This window comes from Psittacula echo (assembly GCF_963264785.1).
Source record: "Psittacula echo genome assembly, chromosome: Z".
NCBI classification, from domain to species: domain Eukaryota; kingdom Metazoa; phylum Chordata; class Aves; order Psittaciformes; family Psittacidae; genus Psittacula; species Psittacula echo.
In genome coordinates, this window is record NC_137742.1 from 19,978,555 (window position 1) to 19,997,948 (window position 19,394).

The window sequence follows — 19,394 nt, forward strand, 5'->3', positions numbered from 1 at the left end:
GAAATCAGGAAGAAATATTTTAGGTCTACCTTGGAAAAAAAACCCTGAGGTAATATATGTGGTGAAAGGAAATTTGATCCATAAACCAAACATTTATTTCATTTTCAGCAGTGCTGGGAACCAAGCAAAGTAAAAGAGAGTTTGCCTGCTTGTAGGCATGTGGCTTTTGAAGCATTTCTTTCTCAAACAAGCAGATGAGTTTGCCCACCTTATCACACGGCACTGATTTTTTCTTTGTCAGGGGCAGCAGGGAGAAGAGGAGTATTTAAAACTTCTCTAATTTCATTTAGCTGAGCTTAATTTTAAGCATCTTTTGGCTTTGGTTTTTAATCATAACAAATAGTCAATTGAAAGAATACTTTCAAGAACTTGTAAGCCAAAAATAACAACCCTTCTTCCATCCAGCTCTGGCAAGTATTTCTCTTCCTCTCTTTCTCCAATTATCCAGCCATGTCCTCCTACAGGACCAGAGGCTGGGATGTTAAAGCATACAGGAAAGCAGCTGAGGAGAGAGGACATAAAAGCATTTTAGGTGTGGGGGGGACAGAGATGTTTTCTCTTGTTCCTTATATACTTTCTAAGCATCCTGCCTGCCTTAGAGGGAAAGTACATCTTATCTGCCAACCAGCTTTCATGTCACTTAAACTGATATCCTTTTCCTAATCCAGTATTTGGAAAACTGGATTGCCAGTTGGCAGTCCTAAAATGTCATTTCAAAAGAACATTTGAAATGGCTTATTTGGAAACTTTAAAATTACACCTCTTGAATTTTTTAGAAAATAAATTTATTTATTTTCATTTTATTTATTTTTCATTTTATTTTTATTTTCAGATTTATTCACAGAATCAATCTGAACTGTGTGGATAGCTCCATCCAGCCCCAGCAGTGCCATTTTTGAACAAACTGAATGCCTGCTCTAGTACTTTGTCAGATCCTGGATGTCATCTGCAACCTGCCAGCCACTGACTTACATCTTGAGAAACAGTGTTTTTCTTTCAATGTGAACTGGGTGTTCTTCTTGTTTATATGCAGTGGTATAGAACAGCTCCTATTGTCCATTGTTCCTTTATGTACTTTCAGAGAACTTGTTTGTTTCTGGCAGCCTTCTTTTCGAAGAATGTGATGCAGAGCACAGATAAAAGCACAAGCATCGGTTAAGATGATTGGCATTATCCTGACAACAGTGTAAAAATTGTCTGCTTGGGATGGCAGGCAGGCACAGCCAAACAAAGTTAACAGTAGCTTCAATTTGCAGTGGGTATGATAAAGCATATGCTTTAATTCAAGGAGCCTGTGCAAAGCTCTCTGCTTATTTCTTATGCTTCTTATGCATGGTAGTTGTGTACACACTGATTCTGTCAGCAGGAGCTGATGGTTACATAGGTGCTAAGCTCCAAAATACTTTTGAGGATAATAGTATGGCTAAAGGAAAAAAAATAGAGTTCTTTAAATATTGTTTGTTCTTAAGAGCATTAGGGAATGTTTGCAGTCCTGAAAGCTGGTACTTGACATATTTCAAGTGCTGATGCTTTATTTCAGTCCTGAATGATGGAGGAAAGCATCGCCAGTCATCAGTGCTATTTCAGGCATCACCAAGAAAATTCTTGATGTTTTCTCATTCAAGCTTTGACCTGGCCTGACCCTGCTTAACTTTAAAATCAGACCAGCATGGTCTGGAAATATTTTTGCGTAGCTAAGTGTTGAACCCATATTTAAATGCTTTAGGCCTTCTGCTACCAATGTTAGTTCTCTGTTTCAAGATATATTCTTATATTAAGCTTTTACATAGCTGATTTTGCCTTGGCATCCAAAACAAATATTTATGTTGGGAAAAATTGCTGAAAACTGGCATCCTATGTGTTTTTTGTATTTCTCACTAAAATATATTTTAAAAAAGGAACTGAGAAGCTTCACTGGTGTCTGTTGAAATTCCCCACTGTGTTCCTGCAATGACTTTTTTTAACATTATTCCTGATTTTCTGGCTAGATTCAACCACATAACCTTCCTGAAAGAGACCAGCTGTTACTATTCCTTCCATTCACTCCTCCCCCAGTGTTTTATCCTCAGTTTTGCAATACGAAATGCAAGAAATCTTCTAGATGCTTTCAGTGAATACAAGTGTCAAATTCCCAAAACATCAGCAAGAAAATATAGCTGTGGAGAGTCTTCTGCAGTCCCCAGCACCTTCATAAAATGATCAAAGTGAAATGCTGGCATGCAAACCAGGGAAAGACTCTCTCCCATCACTGACATTTCCCTGTGGACTGCACAGAGATATCAGGTTGATACTTTGATAGATTGCAATCTGTTTTCAGCAGCTGACCCAGACATAACATCATCATTTCCTGATTATATTGATATGTGTTTCTATTATTTGCTTATTTTGCGCCTTGAGAAACAATTCCTTTTTGTTGTTAAATTGTAAACAGCATTGCAAGGCCTCATATTAAATCATAATTATTTACCGTGCTGTTCACGCACCTTTGTCCCCGGGGAATGTGGTGACGTGAATTTACAGGAAGATCAGGGTATTTCTCACCAACAGTTTCCTGTTATTGATATGCTTTTGTTTAGTTGTGATCTTTTTTTTACCCTTTTAGGTTCTCAGGGGAAAAATAAACAGGCACATGACATTAATCACAGTCCTCGGGTATCATATTGGAAGCCTCACAAATACTTTTGATGTGGAATTGGGAACAAGGTTTGGATCTTTCAAAAACACCAATGACAGGTTGTTGTTTATTAGTACTTACACTCCTATTCTGATACATGATTCCAATAATCCTTAAGAGTTCCTTTGTGATTGTGTTCCTTTTTAGAAGCCAGAAGGGTTCAAAAGTTTATGAAGACAACCTTGAACAGTTTGTATCTCTGTGTGTAGATTTGCATAACTGGGATAAGTTTATGTTTGAGAGAAAACATGGATCATACGGAGATACAGAGATTCAAAAATCCTGAGTCCTTTCAGCAAATACTAACAAACATGGACAGAAATGGTTTCTTCAAGGTGGCTTGCCAACTTCTTTTCTTTATAAATAAATGAAGCCCATATTCTTTTTGCAAAAAGGTAGTACATAAATTGTATTCACCAATGCATCAAGAGCCACCAGCATATCTACAAAGGTAGTTATCCAACACATGTAACACACAGATCTCAAATCTTTGTCAGTGGTTTTGGCTATCCTACTTTTATTTTTGTCTCTGTGGACTTGTGGTACACTCCTAGCCAGTGACCTTTGCTAATATCTTGATTTTGCAATAATGAGCTGCAGCAGAACAACCAAGAAATTTAATGTCAAACCAGATTTTGGGAGGGTTACATTTTTATTTTTTTTCTTCCAAGATATTTTATAAATATTGTGGTAAAAGGCAAAATGACAGTGTGTTCCAGAGAACCCACACCAGGAAGACGCTGAGGGATAGATCTGTTGGCTAAAATAAACCATTAAATTAAACTCACAAGTAATGTAATAGCTATTCAGATTCATTACCAAATTCTCAGGGTTTAATATTTTTGTTTCATGTATTGTTGAGTAGGACCTTTCTTGGAAATTGTGTTTTAAGGTTTAGAGCAAAATCTCAGAGTCAAACCTACATATACACATCCTAGTAGTGGCTGTAGATTTACTGTATTTGGTACTTAGTGTTCTTTGTGTGACACTATCGTTTTCCTTCATTACTGCTGCTAGCATTAAGGACTACTAAGAACAGACCAACAAAAGTTGTATGTCATATAATACCAATAAAAATCTGTTATATAACTTCATGCAGAGGTTTTTAACTACCTTCTCTATTCCTTTTTGGAGCATTTAACTTCTGGATAACATGTAGATTTTATTTGAATTCTTGAAACACTTGATTGTTCTTTTTCTAGCAGGCCATGTAATCCAAAAGACTGCAGTTTTCTCTATGGCCACTCACAGTCCTGCTCCCACTGGATTTCTGTAAATTTGCCCTCATCTGTAAGCTCAGCCAAGTGAGATCTGTCTTATTTTCAGATGACGAAATTCTGAGAAATGTCAGGTTATTAGTTCTAGTTGTGGCATGTCATCCTCTGGACTTCCAGGCCTTGAAAGCAATTTGTCAGTTCCATTACTGGATCAGATATGTTTCCTCCCAGCAGCATCAGCTTAAGATTTCACAACCTGAACAAAATAGTTTTTCTTTATGGATCTCACTAGAAAAAACTGGAAGTGGAAAAAGCCACAGATATTTATTAACATAACAGATATTTATTAACGTAACAAGGCATCCATTCTGATTTTGTTCTCTAAGCATATTTATCCCTCCAATTATGAGTGCGTTCATTCCCCATAGTCAAGTTCTTTCCATTCCAAGTGAAGTTCAAGATGAAGTCACAGCACACCAGCAAGCTCACCTCCCACTCTGTGATATCACCCTCAAAGACCTTGGGTGCTGAGTTCTCTCCCAGCACATAGGTGTTGCTAGATAAAGTTTCTGTTTTACTCTTTTTCCAGCACAATGCCTTTTTAGCAGCACCTGTGGGGATGTCAGCTTCGAGCTGTGTACCTGTGCAGTATGCTCTGGCTGTGCTTGAGCAATTGTGTGGTCTGAACAAAACGGTGGCTTAGCATTCTATTCATGTAACTGATGTATCCTTCCACCTGCTGCCAGAGCTGATTGACCTGGTGAAGATGAACTTGGTTAAAGTGCTTTAGAAATGAATGAAATTCCTTATTCCCTTGTCATATCCGCAGTTACTCACCCTCCGAACACACAGAGCTTTAACACACTTCTTCCTTCCTTGGTAAGGGTTTTAGATAGGGATCTGGATCTTCTATTTAAGTACCAGACAGGATGGAAGGAAGTCAGAATTACATGTCATCCAAGACATTCCAGGCTCTTCACTCCTCCTGGTTTGATGTTTGGAATCAGCCCTTAGTAGAGAGGAAGAGAAAAGAGTCCATCAGTTCTCTCAGACCTTAAGCATTTTGTGGCTATCCTTCCTCTATAGTACTTGCTCTCTGCTAATCGCCTCAGGAGCCATTTCCACTAAGATGGTGAGACCATCTTGTAGTTTGCTATATACGTCTGAAACCTCAGGTAGTGATTTTGATACTTTTAGTATCTCTCTGGATAATTTTTATTATTATTCTTTCATGCTACAGTAGAAAGTTATTTCTATTGTTGCTGAGTGCCTTTGGAAAGCAGAGATGTCAGTCATAATCATTACAGAATCATAGCACCAAATCAGGATGCCTTTCCGTCTGTATGTATGCTTGTGGCAACTTTGGTTGGTTTTATATATGACTAACTGATTACTTTCCTATTTGTCGCACTTAGGAGGACAAATGTTCAAGATAACAGATGAAGGCTAAGTTTTTGAAGGTCAGTGTCAGATAAAAATGTTTATTCACAAACTCTGTCCTGTTTTCAGAAATACCCAGCTTCTGGAAAACTAAACTTTTTTAAAAGCTCACAAGTCTCTCCTATTTCTGTGGTTCAATATCTTGCTGCAAAATACTAATTTCACCCAGGATGTGCCCTTACATATTAAATCAGCAGATATTTTACATAAAATAGAGTCATAACATCAACTCAGTTGGAAAAGACTTTTAAGATCATCAGGTCCAACCATTACCCCAAGAATTAGTCCACCTCATCTACATGTTTTTTGAACACTTCCAGGGATGGTGATTCCACCACTTCCCTGGGAAGCCTGTTCCAATGCCCAATCACCCTTTCGGTGAAGAAGTTTTTCCTAATACCCGTATTTCTCTTCTTCCCTAATGACAAATTTATAATGTTCTTATTAGTTCCTACTGGTCAAATAACACTAAAAAGGCCTTGATTTTCTTGCCACTGCATCTTAGCTTTCAGTGATATTTAACTGGTCAGGCAATTGGACTAGATGACTGTTGTAACTCCTTTCCAACTGAAATATTCTAGTCTAGTCTGGTCTAGCCTAGTCTGGTTTGGTCTAGTTTGCTCCATTCTGTTCTGGTCTAGTCTGATCTAGTCTAGCCTAGTCTAGTTTGGTCTCTACTGTTCTGTACTATACTGTGTATCGTATACATATATGGTATATATGATATCATGCTATACTACACTACATGACATTATATGACCTTATTTTAATTTCCATTCATCAGCTGCAGGGTAGTGTACTTCTTTAATGAGTTTGGGCACTGTCTTCATGTTACTGGTTTACTATTTCCAATCTCGATATAGCTGTGTTATTTTAACAGAGGGGCCAGAAGAGTACTGCTGTATTTAGCTGAAAGCATGGGGTAGTATTCACCTAACCTAACTCTAACAACTGCAGTGCAGACACGTGCTGCCTACTGCTGATCTATTCTCTCTAGTTCCACAATATAATCTACAGAGAAAGGTTCTTTGAGTGAATTCCTTTCACCTTGTAGAGAACTCCAAGTGTAGGTCAGATGAGGATGTACATTTGCGGCTGACCTGGGTTTAGGAGCATAGAGGTTTAGCTGTGTATCTCCATTTAGTGTGGTAAACCCCGCCTCAGAACCTTAGCACTACATGTGCATCCCCTTCTCACCCTGGTGGTTTTTCATCACTGCTGGGGTTTTAGCATTGTTCATTGCTGAAGTATGATTTAGCAGTGAACTCAAGCACAGAGAAGTACCCAGCACATGGTACCCAGGCAGTGCAAATGGAGTGCTCTCTCTGCAAATTGTCATGGGTTGTGAAATGGATGCTGTGAAGGCTCAGTCACAGTTACAGGGAACAGCAGATATATTCTGTCTTTGAGATGCAGGGTGCAAAAAGCAGGTCAGCTTCCAGTGGATCTGTGCAATTGTCTTGGATTCCTAAAAGAGATCTCAGTTTTGCAATTAAAAAGTGTATTGTCTACCTGAGAGGTCAATTACATGGGCGGGTTTTTAGATATGCAAATGACCATGGGTGAAATGTGTGGCCCTCTTATCTGTAATTTTTTTTGCAGACAGAGAGCAGTGTCCCTTAGTATGTAAATCTGACTGATTTGAAGGTAAATGTAGGTTGAAGTTGGACCTCAAAGCCAAGTATAAATCCCACTTACGGACTTGCTGGGCAAGGCTCTCAAAGCTATCAGCAAATGTTGCCCTAGAGACAGCATGGTCTCATTGAGACACTGCTCAAACCCAACACAGAAAGAGGGACGGTGACTATGAAATCATTCCACTCTGTTTAAGAATTCCAGTGGGAGGATCAATGGTCCTAGAAAAAGTCTCCTTGAAAACCCAGCCAGTCTGAATACAGCGTTTCCAAACAGCTTTAGTTTTAGCTGAGGAAGGGTAACACAGGTTATTTGAGTCCTGGAGACATTTCAGCTGTGGTGTTCTCTTCTGACTTATTTAGCTAATGAGAGCTGAGTCATAGTAACCAGGAGACTGACACAGAAATGGGAATGTGTGAGTGCAGGCACTTTCTTCTTTTATTCCAGAGGTACTTACAGTGTCCCACGCCAGTGAGATGCAGAGCACTGTCATCTCACGCAGGGAAATTTCCAAGCACTTTCAAAGTTGCACAGTGAAGCAGAGCTTACAATATTACTTGTATGCTTAAATCTAAACACACCACTCAAATCCCACTGAAGAGCTGAGCTCCCAGCCATTGAGGTCTACCACAGAGAGTGCATTTATAAAACATAAAAACCCACTATCTTTTCTGCTGCAAAATATTTATTCTTGCCTTTCCTAAGCTTTGTTTTTCCCTGACATTTTTCAGATATTGCTGCCAATGTAATTTTACAATTATTTGGCTCAGAGTACAATATATTGAACTCTTCCTTTCCACACAAAACAAACAAATGAAAAGAGGAACAGAAAATACTTTATCTGTTGTCTTTATTTTTTTTCCCCTTATAAGTAAATAGCTACCCATTGTCGTGATAGCCACAAATCACTCATGAATGTTACCAGCAACATTCTGGGGAAAATGAAGAATATAGATGCCACTAAATAGTCTTAGTCCAAACACCTCAATATGTTATCGTAGCAATGGACACTGATTTTATTTATAGAACTACATTTTAAAGGACAAAATGCCTGTTTGCACTTACAGTGAATTATGGCATGGTACTAAGATGTATGTTTTTCATTATTTTTTCTCTGGATTTCACCTAAAGTTCTGCAAGCCATGACTGAAAAAAATGTTCATCAGGATCCAAACCTGCAATGTGGCCAGAGCACTTTGCTGCTGCGCTTAAGAAAAAATAATACAATAATCCTTCAAAATGTCCAGGTTGCATTGCTTGTTGATTCTTTATTTGAGCCCTCCTGCTTTCTTCCATTGTACTTTCAACTCCACAGGTTCCATCCAGTAAAGACTCATTTTAAAAAGAGATTGAAATCAACACGAGCTAAGCAACATATTTTCAGTCAAGGTTATGGAATACAAGTACAGTCCCAGGGAAGTTTGCACAGGTAGAGAAATTATTTCATTCTTAATGATGAGAAGGGAGAAAAGCACTTGGCTCTTTCCCTTGGAAACGAGGTTCTTCAGCATTATGATTTGAACAAATTGCTGCCCCACAGTGGTGTAGCACGTCACACTAACATTGGCTGTGAGCCTGAAGGAAATTGCCAACAAAAGCCTTAGTGGGTACACAGTTATTCTGGAAAAAGACTCCTATCATCAGAGTTTATTCCACTCTAAACTGGTTTGAGCAACATCAACATAAGTGCTCCCTTGCTTACTTGGTGCAGAGATGGTGGGTGGGCCCTGGGGGTGCACATGACCCAGCTGGTCCCCAATGCCTGTTTTGTGTAAAGACATTGGCAGCGAGAGAGGAAGGCTTCAAAAGGACCCACTCATCAGCTGCCTATCAAGCTGCTTCCATGGGTCCTCGGTTGCTTAACCCACACACACCAGTATTACTGGTTGTGTTGCCACAGAGGTGGCATCTCCACACAAGGTAGGGTCATGTTGCCAGGTCTGGAGGATAACCCCTATACAGCCCACATGGCTCTATGTGGATAAGATGCAAGACAGGAACCTGAGCAGGGTTTGGGAAATATATGGTGCTCAGCAACTACCTTTCCTGGGAGGAGAGAGACACAGGTGGGGAGATCACCAAAGCACTAGCAAAGAAGGCACAACTTGGGGAATGAAAAACGGGAAAACGGGGTGGAAGGAAGTAATATGACAGCTAAGGCATGACCTGGTAGGCACAGATGAGCCGCCTCTCCCCAGTAAGCATTGCTGTGTGTAGCTTTATGGTCTTATTTTTCCTTTCGATTTATATGTTTGCTAGGTTTTATTTCTCCCCTGAAGTTCAAGTGTGTGTGTGAATTCAAAGGCAATGCCTTTTGTCCCAAACTCAGAAAAACTCTGTGGGATTTGGGATTTATAACTCCAAATTGCGAGACACAAAGAAAGTTCCTTTCCCAAAATGATGCCTCATTTTAACAAACCAAGTAGTAAATAGAAATCTCAAGCAAAGGAGACTCATTATTCAGTTGGTAATGACCAAGTTTACATGAGGTTTCTGGCTTTTTTTTAAATGTATTTTATTAGTAATAGATTATTTCTCAAATATAACATTTGACTGAATGATTTATTTCAAACAAGAGGTCAGCATCCTGTGGCTGATGAAAACATTTCATCAGTATGTACAGATCACATTTCATCAGAAGTGTACAGATCTGAGAGAAAAATATTTACCCTTCATGAAGGCATGATGGCAAGGAGGAGATCCTGGAGACATTTCCAGCTGCTGCTTGGAAACTTGGCAATGTGGCCAAGGGACTTGTTCTTGCAGTCTTTACACCCCTCGTACAAAACCCCAGTGGCCCTCATGTAAGCCCTTACTGGGGAATCACTGCAGAAACAGACCCATTTGTCCTCAAGGAGATAAGTCCTAAGGCATAGGCTTAGGTTTTACAAAGTGACAAATGATTTTCAGCATCTCAAGGATTAGAAGGAGACCTGAGTCTGCTTCCAGCTGCCCCCCATCTTGTAAGTAAACTTGGTTGTGTTACATCAGTACTTTGGGTCTCATTTTCTTCCTTCTTTAAACAGGAAAGGGAAGTGTGCTTTAGAGATAAGGATGCAATCATTATACGAGAGGCAAATTTGGCTATTATTTTTTATTACAAGTGTAGGACATAGTCATTGCACTAGTGTTAAGAGCTTCAGCGCTTCAAACACTGACTCAATGTTTCTTCTATTTTCTTCTGTTTTCTTCATTGCATGTTCCAGATCATGGAAATAAACCTTCCCTTACCAGGAAGAACTGGACAGAAATAGTATAAAGAAGTAAACATTTTAAATTTAATTAAAGAAAACAATTTAAACCTGTGTTGTGGGAGAGGGAATAGATAATCAGTTTTAGAATGAGATCTCATTCTGTGTTACAGAATTGTAGGAGAATGAGACATGGTTTGTTTGCTGAAATAACTTTCGCTGCACCCTGGAAAAACATCTGTGGTGATAAAAATATATAAAAGAACTTTTTATAATAAGAATTAGAAAAAGCACAGACAGGAAGAAACAAATTAACATAGTAGAGAGGCTAAATTTACTATAGCCCAGCAAGAGGCAAGATGAGGACACTAAATAGCAGCTCAATGAGCTACTCCAATACAGACAGCATGTTGTCCATGTATGAGGACATACTGCTACTCCGATCCTCCTTGTGTGTAATTCATGCTTTAGAATCATAGAGGGAATGTCAGGGCTATTGAACCATGATTGTGAGCTACAGGTGTGATACATCACTATGCATGTTAATTATAGCCAACATTTCAAGTATATGTGTTTGCATAGGTGCATGCTTAGATGGTGGGGTTTATATGCATGTATTTTTCTCAGAGCAGCATGGGTTTGCACAGTCCTGCACTGGAATGGGACTTCTTTGTACTTCACTCTGTGTAAGTTCACAGGAAGACATGGTCTTTGTCCCAGAGCATTTTAATGTCTACCTAGAAACAATGGCATGAAACAAAAGGAGGGAAGCAGAGAGGGAAAGGGACAATGAGGTCTCACAGTTACGTGAGTCAACTCTGTGTACAATAGAATTGACCTGAATCATCTGAAAGGCTCCTAGGGTAAATAGCTTTGCTGTCCTGGTACGTGTCCGGGCAGCTGGTGCTTTTACATGGCTTTGATGGTGTGTCTATTCAGTTTTTGTTCTGAGGCGGAGGATGTTGTTCGCATTGTAGGAGAAGCAGGCCTGGTTTTGAGGAGGGAAGCAGGACTTCCAGGTTTCCATGCCATTCCAATGAGTTTGCAAAATAAAATAAAACCTAGGACATACAATGTTTTTACAGCATGTCTGAGGAATACAACAGGAACTGATACTGGTTTTATTATCTGTCCTTCTGGACTTCTCTGCTTCTACAGCCCCAGCAGGGGCAGAGGTTGTGGAGAGGATGCTCCTATGATTTAGTTTATGTTCCCTGAGAAAATCGATAAAATTTAATTGCAGGCGACAGTCAGGCAGCATAACTTTCACATGAGTCTTCCAGGAGAAACAGTTGTAAAGATGCACAAGCATGCTAGAAGCAAACATCTGCCCAGAGATGGAGGAAACATTCATAACTGTTGTGCAAACTTGCTGAGCTGTGATAAATCAAACTGCAGCAGTAGCCATCTCTTGCTCAGATATTCTTCATTAAAATGATAAGGCTCTAGGAAACAGAGAAAGTGCACACTCTGCACCAAAATCAAGTCCTCCACTGTACATAGCTGTACAAATCATAGCTACCAGAAGTCAAACTACAGACATCCTTCTTCCTATTAAGCCACTGGATGCCTGGAGGTTTACCTTGGAAACATTTTGAAAGAACTTCATTAAATCAGGACACTTCTTTAAAAATCAGTGACATCATTTTGAAAGCATTGAAGAAAGCCAACAGTGTCCTGGGCTGCATCAAGAGGAGTGTGACCAGTAGGTCGAAGGAGGTGATCCTGCCCCTCTACTCTGCTCTCGTGAGACCTCACTTGCAGTATTGTGTGCAGTTCTGGTGTCCTCAACATAAAAAGGACATGGAACTGCTGGAACAAGTCCAGAGGAGGGCCACGAGGATGATCAGGGGTCTGGAGCACCTCCCGTATGGAGACAGGCTGAGAAAGTTGGGGCTGTTCATCCTGGAGAAGAGAAGACTGCGTGGAGACCTCATAGCAGCCTTCCAGTATCTGAAGGGGGCCTACAAGGATGCTGGGGAGGAATTCTTCATTAGGGACTGTAGTGATAGGACAAGGGGTAACGAGTTAAAGCTTAAACAGGGGAAGTTCAGGTTGAATACAAGGAAGAAATTCTTTACTGTGAGGATGGTGAGGCACTGGCGCTGGCATTTACCACTGGCAAGTGGTAAATGCTCCATCCCTGGTGGTGTTCAAGGCCAGGCTGGGCAGAGCCTTGGGCAAAGTGGTTTAGTGTGAGGTGTCCCTGCCCATGGCAGGGGGGTTGGAACTAGATGATCTTAAGGTCCTTTCCAACACTAACTATTCTATGATTCTATGATTAAATGATCCATTATGAAGGCCATTAGTCTGGTACCTGTAACAGCTGGCTGGAGCCCCTGCTTTGGCATGAGTGCAGGTGGGGTCCTGGGTGGGACACTTGGCCTCCTCTTTCTTCAGTTTGCCATCTGTAAGCTGTAGCTCCTTTCTGCCTGTGAGTGCACTGATGGGGAGCACACTAATGACTGCGAGGTGCTCATGAAATGATGGAGGAAGAGCCACACCACAAGGTGGTGAAAATGTTTTGTAATACACAGGGGTCCCCACTGCTGTTTTCAAAAGAAAAATATTCTTACCTGCTCAGCACAGATTCAACTGAGTTGCTGTGACAATTGCATGTGAGTTTTTCAGAGCACAAGAGCTACAGGTAGCTCATTTTCCATTTCCCCATATGTGAGCACTGCCAGCTGAACTGCAAATGCTTCTTTCTTATTAAGGGTGCTATTTATAGCCCCTCTGGCTGCATTCCACCTGAAAGTCAGATTGTTTACATGGAATGAGGATATATTGTGTTTTTCTAAATAGAGAGCACATTTTTTGATTCATAGAAAAGCCTCTTTTCCCTGCACAGCATAATGGACAGACCTTAACTTCTCACCCACAACAGAGACCTGGCTGCAAATCTAGGGAGTTCCAGAGAGCAGAGAAGGCTGAAACATCGGGAGAATAGAGTAAGGATATTCACATACATGCAGAAAGTAAAGAACATCCATGTAATGAACACAAATAAATACAGATTAGTGCAAGGGTATTTATCTCCACTGAATGTTTCACCCAGGGTTATGTTTGTATTTTTTTGCAGCAACTCCTGCTCTAATAATAAACAGCATATAACAATTTCATACTCCTCAGACAGTGCTACTGTTCCCATTATTTATTTTCCAGTCACATAAATCTTCCTCTTTCCTTTATTGGAAGCAGAATTTAGTCAAAAGTTTTGGGGATCTACAAATCTGAACAGAAAACAAAAATGGCAGATGCTGTGAAAAGTAAAATTTCAGTTTATATGGATATAGTAAGTATTACATCTATTTTTTCCACTGAATTCCCCATGTAATACAGAAGTACTTTGTGTCCTGGTGGAACAAAACTGTGCCTGAGTACGACAGGACGTGGTTCTCCTTTTTTTTCTGATTTGTAGTTCTTCAGCATCTCCTCACCTTGATGTCACAAGGGGGATAAAAAAATATCACAAAGATAACAACTGTTCTCTCCATTCCAACATTTAAAGGCATAAATAAAGAAAATGAGATATTTCATGACTTTGATGATGCAGTAGTTTGCGGGACAGAAGAACACGGATCAGGCAGAAACTCTTACACATGGAACCAGGTAGTTCACATTGATCGGCCACAACACCTATTTTTGGCGTTTTATCTTGATCCTAGGAGAATAAGCTTCCTCAGAAAGAATTCTTACTCAGTGTGCAGTAACAGAGGCTGGTGCACGGACAGTGAGCTGATTATAGTCTCAGACTTAATTGGAGAATTAAGGTTGCTGGGCTTTCCTCCCCGTTAATTCCAGTCACTGCCAGGTCAGTTGCAGCTGTACACGCTGCCCCTGAAATGCAGCCTGTCAACAGCCTTCAAGCCTGTTCTTTTCATTACTGAGGTGACTGCAAAGATAAGAGCTAGTAAAAAGAAAGAGAAAAAAATAAAGCAAAAATAAAATGTTTAAAATGAAGAGATTGGAAAGGGCTCTAGAGTACCCACCACCTTGCAAAGGCAGCCAAGGAGCCTCATCTGCCCAGATGGGCTCTGCCCAGATGTATGGCAAAGGAGAACTGTTGAATTTGCTGATGTGCTGTGGGCAGCTGGGAGGCTTACATGGCTCACATTGGAGAATAGGCACTGTGAGGCCAGGGGTTAAGGCTGGATGGTGTTTGTTCAAGAATTGCTTGAGGTAATAGAAAACCAAGGGTTTCAAAGAAGTTATTCTGTCTTCAACTAAAAGACATGAGAAGCTGCAGGTGGACCACTACAGCATGAAAAGTACTTCATGAAGTGAAGTACTTCATGAAGTGACTAGACTGTTGTCTGCCCAACAGCTCCATTCATAGCTGAGTCTTTCAGGGCTATTCTGCAGCACAACAGAAGTATCTCTGCCACCTGCACTGGTAGGCACTTCCCAGAACAATCCCCTGCCTTGTTGTTAGGACAGATCTGGTCATTGGGAAGAGCTGCCAGATCCCAAGGAGGTCCTGAGGAAAAGACCGGCAGATTGGATGGCTGTTAGGGAGCTAAGGGTCGTTATGAGGAGCATATTGGTCTAGAAGGATATTTAGTCTGAGCTGGTATGGCTGTTCTTACTCCCTCCTTGGGGGAGTGCTGAGTCACTGAGGTGAGCAGCAGCACTGCTCTACTTTACAAAGTGTTGACATCAGGGTTACCATGGGTTGAGATCAGCTATCATGTGCTTCCTGCGTGTTCCTGGTGTCACAGTGTTTGACCCTATGGAGTCAGCTGAGACTGATCCCACCTTATAATTTTTGTGCATCCACCCTGAGGATCAATAGAAAACAGACCCCACACTAGATCATCTGCTTACCTAAGACAGAAGCAAGCTAACCATAGACTTGAACACCATAAGAACCTGGGAAAAAGGTTAATCTGCACCCAGGTATAGCCTGTGCTGCCTTGGTAACCATTTAATTTTGTGCCCAGGGCATTTGTGCAGTTTCCATCGGGCATTGTTTTATCGCTGTTAAGCCAGGTGTGCTGGTGGAAAGGTGCTGTGACTGGCAGAGCTGGGTTGCCTGCGCACACACTGGCCAGAGGGAGCCAAACGTTGTGACTTGCTATGGTAGCAGCCAAATTTCAGTAGCTCGAGGAGGCTTTTCAAAGTAGGGAGACAAGAGAATTAAAGGAGGGAAGCAGATGCTTTCAGTGTTCACTGTCCTTTGTTGTGTGCTCTGTACTTACTGTTGGTCGGTATCAATACTGCCAGCCTCAAGCTTTCAGTCTCAATTGGGAGCCAAGTCCCAAGAAATCATGGTGTCAGTTTCGAAGTCTTAAAGGGTTTGGTGTGGTGGATTTCTAACAGCTTTTTGACTGTGCGTGTGGCTGCTGTGTCTCTGGGTGCACACCTGCAATGAAGCGCATTCCCTGCACTGAGGTTTGTTGTGTGGGAAATAAAACCTCCCCCAAAAAAACTTTCTATGCTTTTAAACATCAGCTGAGGTCCCTGACTAATGCTGTGCAGACAGGTCCTAGGCCACCAGCAAAGCCATTGGTAATGTAAGGTTTGTGGTATGGCTTTAAGAGGTGATAACATTTCCTGTTCTGTAGATAAGCCTGTATGACTGTACAGTATTACAAATGCTTCAATGTATAAGTAAGGTGGGGTAAGGGAGTGCGAGGGGTGATTTCTCTATAACACAGTGTTTCACCAGAGCTCATTTTGTTCCTTTTATTTATTAAATGCCATCCTGGAACTTTAATGTGGGACTGGGTACTGGTGGTTTCCCGTGTGCAAAGACCAGCATATACTGAAGGGCAGACTTGGGCTCTCCTTGTGTGCTGCTCTTTTCTTACGCTTACAAAGCCTGAGCATGTTCAAAGCTGAAAACTAGCAATGTAAATTTCCTAAATGCCTTTAGAAAACCAAGAACTCAACCACTGCCAAGAGAAACACGAGTTCCTGAAACGGGGCAGCGCGGCTTGGGTTTCCTTTGAAGACAAAAAAAAAAGAGAACAAAAAAAAGAAAAGCCAAATGCCTTAAATATGTAAGACGGAGCTATACAGGAGTTAAAGGGAAGCTGCATAGGAAGCAAAGCAAAGCCCAAAATAAAGAGCAGGAATGGAAAACTAAAAATAACAAACAGGAAAGTGTGACACAGCTGCAAGGGCTCTGGTGCATTCTCCCCCAGCATTGTACCTTTTTTTTTCAGGAACATACTAATATTGTGTTTGGATTTCAATGGCATTCCAATCCATTATTTGTTCTTCAAAAATAGATGTTTCTCTTGTGAGGAAGAAAGATATTTTCAAGTAATGTTGGTATGATTTCACTTGTCTCAGTTTATCGAATAACAATATTTTAGCCTCAGCATTTGCAGAGCAGAAAGATTGCATCAAGTATGTCATTTCAACAAGTTAATCTGTGTCTCGTTAGAACTGTGAACATCAGTTCATGCATTATCAACTGTTGCCCTTAATTCCAGTTGAATATTTACTTGACAGCTTCCAAAAGTAGGAAACGATAGCACATGAATCTGAGTTGCAGCTCCTTTGGCAGCACCGTGGAAGGGAAGGGATCAGGGAGGATCAGGAGCATCATGTATTAACAAGGTTAAGGAAATCTCTGTCTTTTTCTTCATCCAAACACAGGTTTGTTTGTTTACACAGAGCATCTGCCTGCCCTGAGAATCCTGCAGGAAGCAGCGTATGGGATACGGGGCTGCTGGGGCCAGATTCCAGCCAGCGCCTGCAGAAGAGCCGGGCTCTCCAGGCGTGGATGCAGCAACCACCCCAGCCATAGCCAAGGAACCCAGCACAGGCACAGGGGTCAGTGGCAGCTGCTGCGTCAGGAGATGAGTTAGGGTCTTGCTGTATTAACACCTATTTACTTGTTATACTCGCCCATTCTGCAAACATGAGCCATGTGGCTGCGTTGTACATGGCCTGTATCCACCCAGAAGACAGATGGACAATTGACTACACTTGAATAGTGCTGGTGCCTATTTCAGGAGGGCAAGAAAGCCAGAGCACTTCAGTTTGTCATCCCAAGTTTCCTCGGACTGTCACAAACCCCAGTGGAAACCACACTAAGACGTGCCAAACTGGACATTGTGGTGCCTGTCAAGTTATCAGTCCTACTTGTAAAATTCCTATTTTCAGCAGACACAACAAAACCAGGAAATATTTACCAACTTTGCAGGTGTCAGGAAATGCTTTCAAAGCACTGCTACAACCTGACAGTCCATTTAAACAGATAGCAAGCATGTACAGAGGTGATAATAAATATATTTTAATTTAAAATACATAGCGTGGTGGTTTTGGTCTAATACGTGTATCCTGGCAGATCAAAGTGGCAAATTTATATTGTTAATCACAGCCTGGTGATTAGGCCACAATATATCTCACAATACTTGTGTGAATGTATTTATGTAATGAAATTGTACATTAAAGTATGTTAAACCTGTTTTGAGGTTGAAGCTGATAAAGCTTTTTTTCATTAAAAGTTGGTCTACACTAGAAAGATATTTATTACATATTATTATTTCAATAATGGAATACATGTGTTTCAGATTTTTCTGTGTATTTCAGACATCACTCTGAAATATATGATGGTATATTGTCTGAAATGTAATGGGGACTGCAACATCCTATAACACAGGCTATAATAGAAGCTATAATATTGCATTACCACATACTTCTTATTATTGTCACTTCATATTAAATATAAAATAAGAGGCGGTTTGTATATTACTAGTTTACTGTTTAGTAGTTGAGAAAAGTCTACCTACTAGAAAAAAGGCCTGTTTGCCAAACACATTTACACTGGAAATAATATGCAACCTCCCCAGAATAAATCTAGAAACTAGATGATAGGAGCACTTTGTATGATGAACCATCTTATGGCTTTTTCCCCAGGAGAGAAGAGCATCTGTAGCTACCTCCAGGTTCGTGTGGCCAGGAAAGGTTGAGAAGGCGATGCCTGGAACACAGAGTTAAGAAAGGAAAAAAGTCTAAAACAAAATCCACCTGTGTAAAACAGGGGAAATGAGTTGGAGTGTGCAGGGGGGAGCCAAGAAAGATGTGAAAGGAAAGGTAGAAAGACAAAGGGGTGGAAAATAAAAAAGAGGCTGGTGAAGAACCCTTGGTTCCATAAGCATCACTTCATGTTCCTTGGGAGGCAATCCTAAAGGGCCAGTCCTGTTTAATATCTTTATCAATGACCTGGATAAGGGGATCGAGTGCACCTTCAGTAAACTTGTGGATGACACCAAGTTGGCTGAGAGTGTTGATCTGCTTGAGAGTAGGAAGGTTCTGCAGAGGGATCTGGACAGGCTGGATCAATGGGCTGAGAACAATGGTATGAAGTTCAACAAGGCAAAGTGCCAGGTCCTGCATTTGGACTACAACAACTCCATGAAATGCCTCAAGCCTGGGGCAGAGTGGCTGGAAAGCTGCTCATGGAAAAGGACTGGGGGGTGCTGATTGATGGAGCTGAACATGATCCAGCTTGTGCCCAGGCAGACAAGAGGGCCAACAGCATCCTGGCCTGTGTCAGCAATAGTGTGGCCAGCAGGGCCAGGGCAGTGATCATCCGCCTGTACTGGGCACTGGTGAGGCTGCACCTCAAATCTTGTGTTCAGTTCTGGGCTCCTCACTGCAAGAGAGACGTTGAGGTGCTGGAGCGGGTCCAGAGAAGGGCAATGGGGCTGGTGCAGGGTCTGGATCACCAGTGTGATGGGGAACGGCTGAGGGACCTGGGGGGGTTTAGTCTGGAGAAGAGAAGGCTCAGGGAGGATTTTGTCACTTTCTGCAACTACCTGAAAGGAAGATGGAGCTAGAAGCTGGCCTCTCCCTTCTCCCAAGGAACAAGTGATAGGACAAGAGGTAATGGCCTCAAGTTGCTCCAGGGGAGGTTTACACTGGGTATTGGGAAAAATTTCTTCACTGAAATGTTTGTAAGCACTGGGCCAGGCTGCCCAGCGATGTGGTGGAGTCACCATCCCTCGAGGTATCTAAAAGATGTGTAGATGTGGCACTTAGGGAAGTGGTTTATGGTGGACTGGGCAGTGTTAGGTTAATGGTTGGACTCAATGACCTTAAAGCTCTTTTCCAACCTATTCTATGTTTCCATGATCATTTGCATTATTTCTTCTACCAGTGTAGTCCCATTGCCACTAGTAGCAAGAGGCAGACATTTCAAAGGATAAAATTTGATTATAAGTTCATCCTGGAACCTCCATCCAAAAAAATTTTACAGGCTTCCATCTCCTCCTTCTC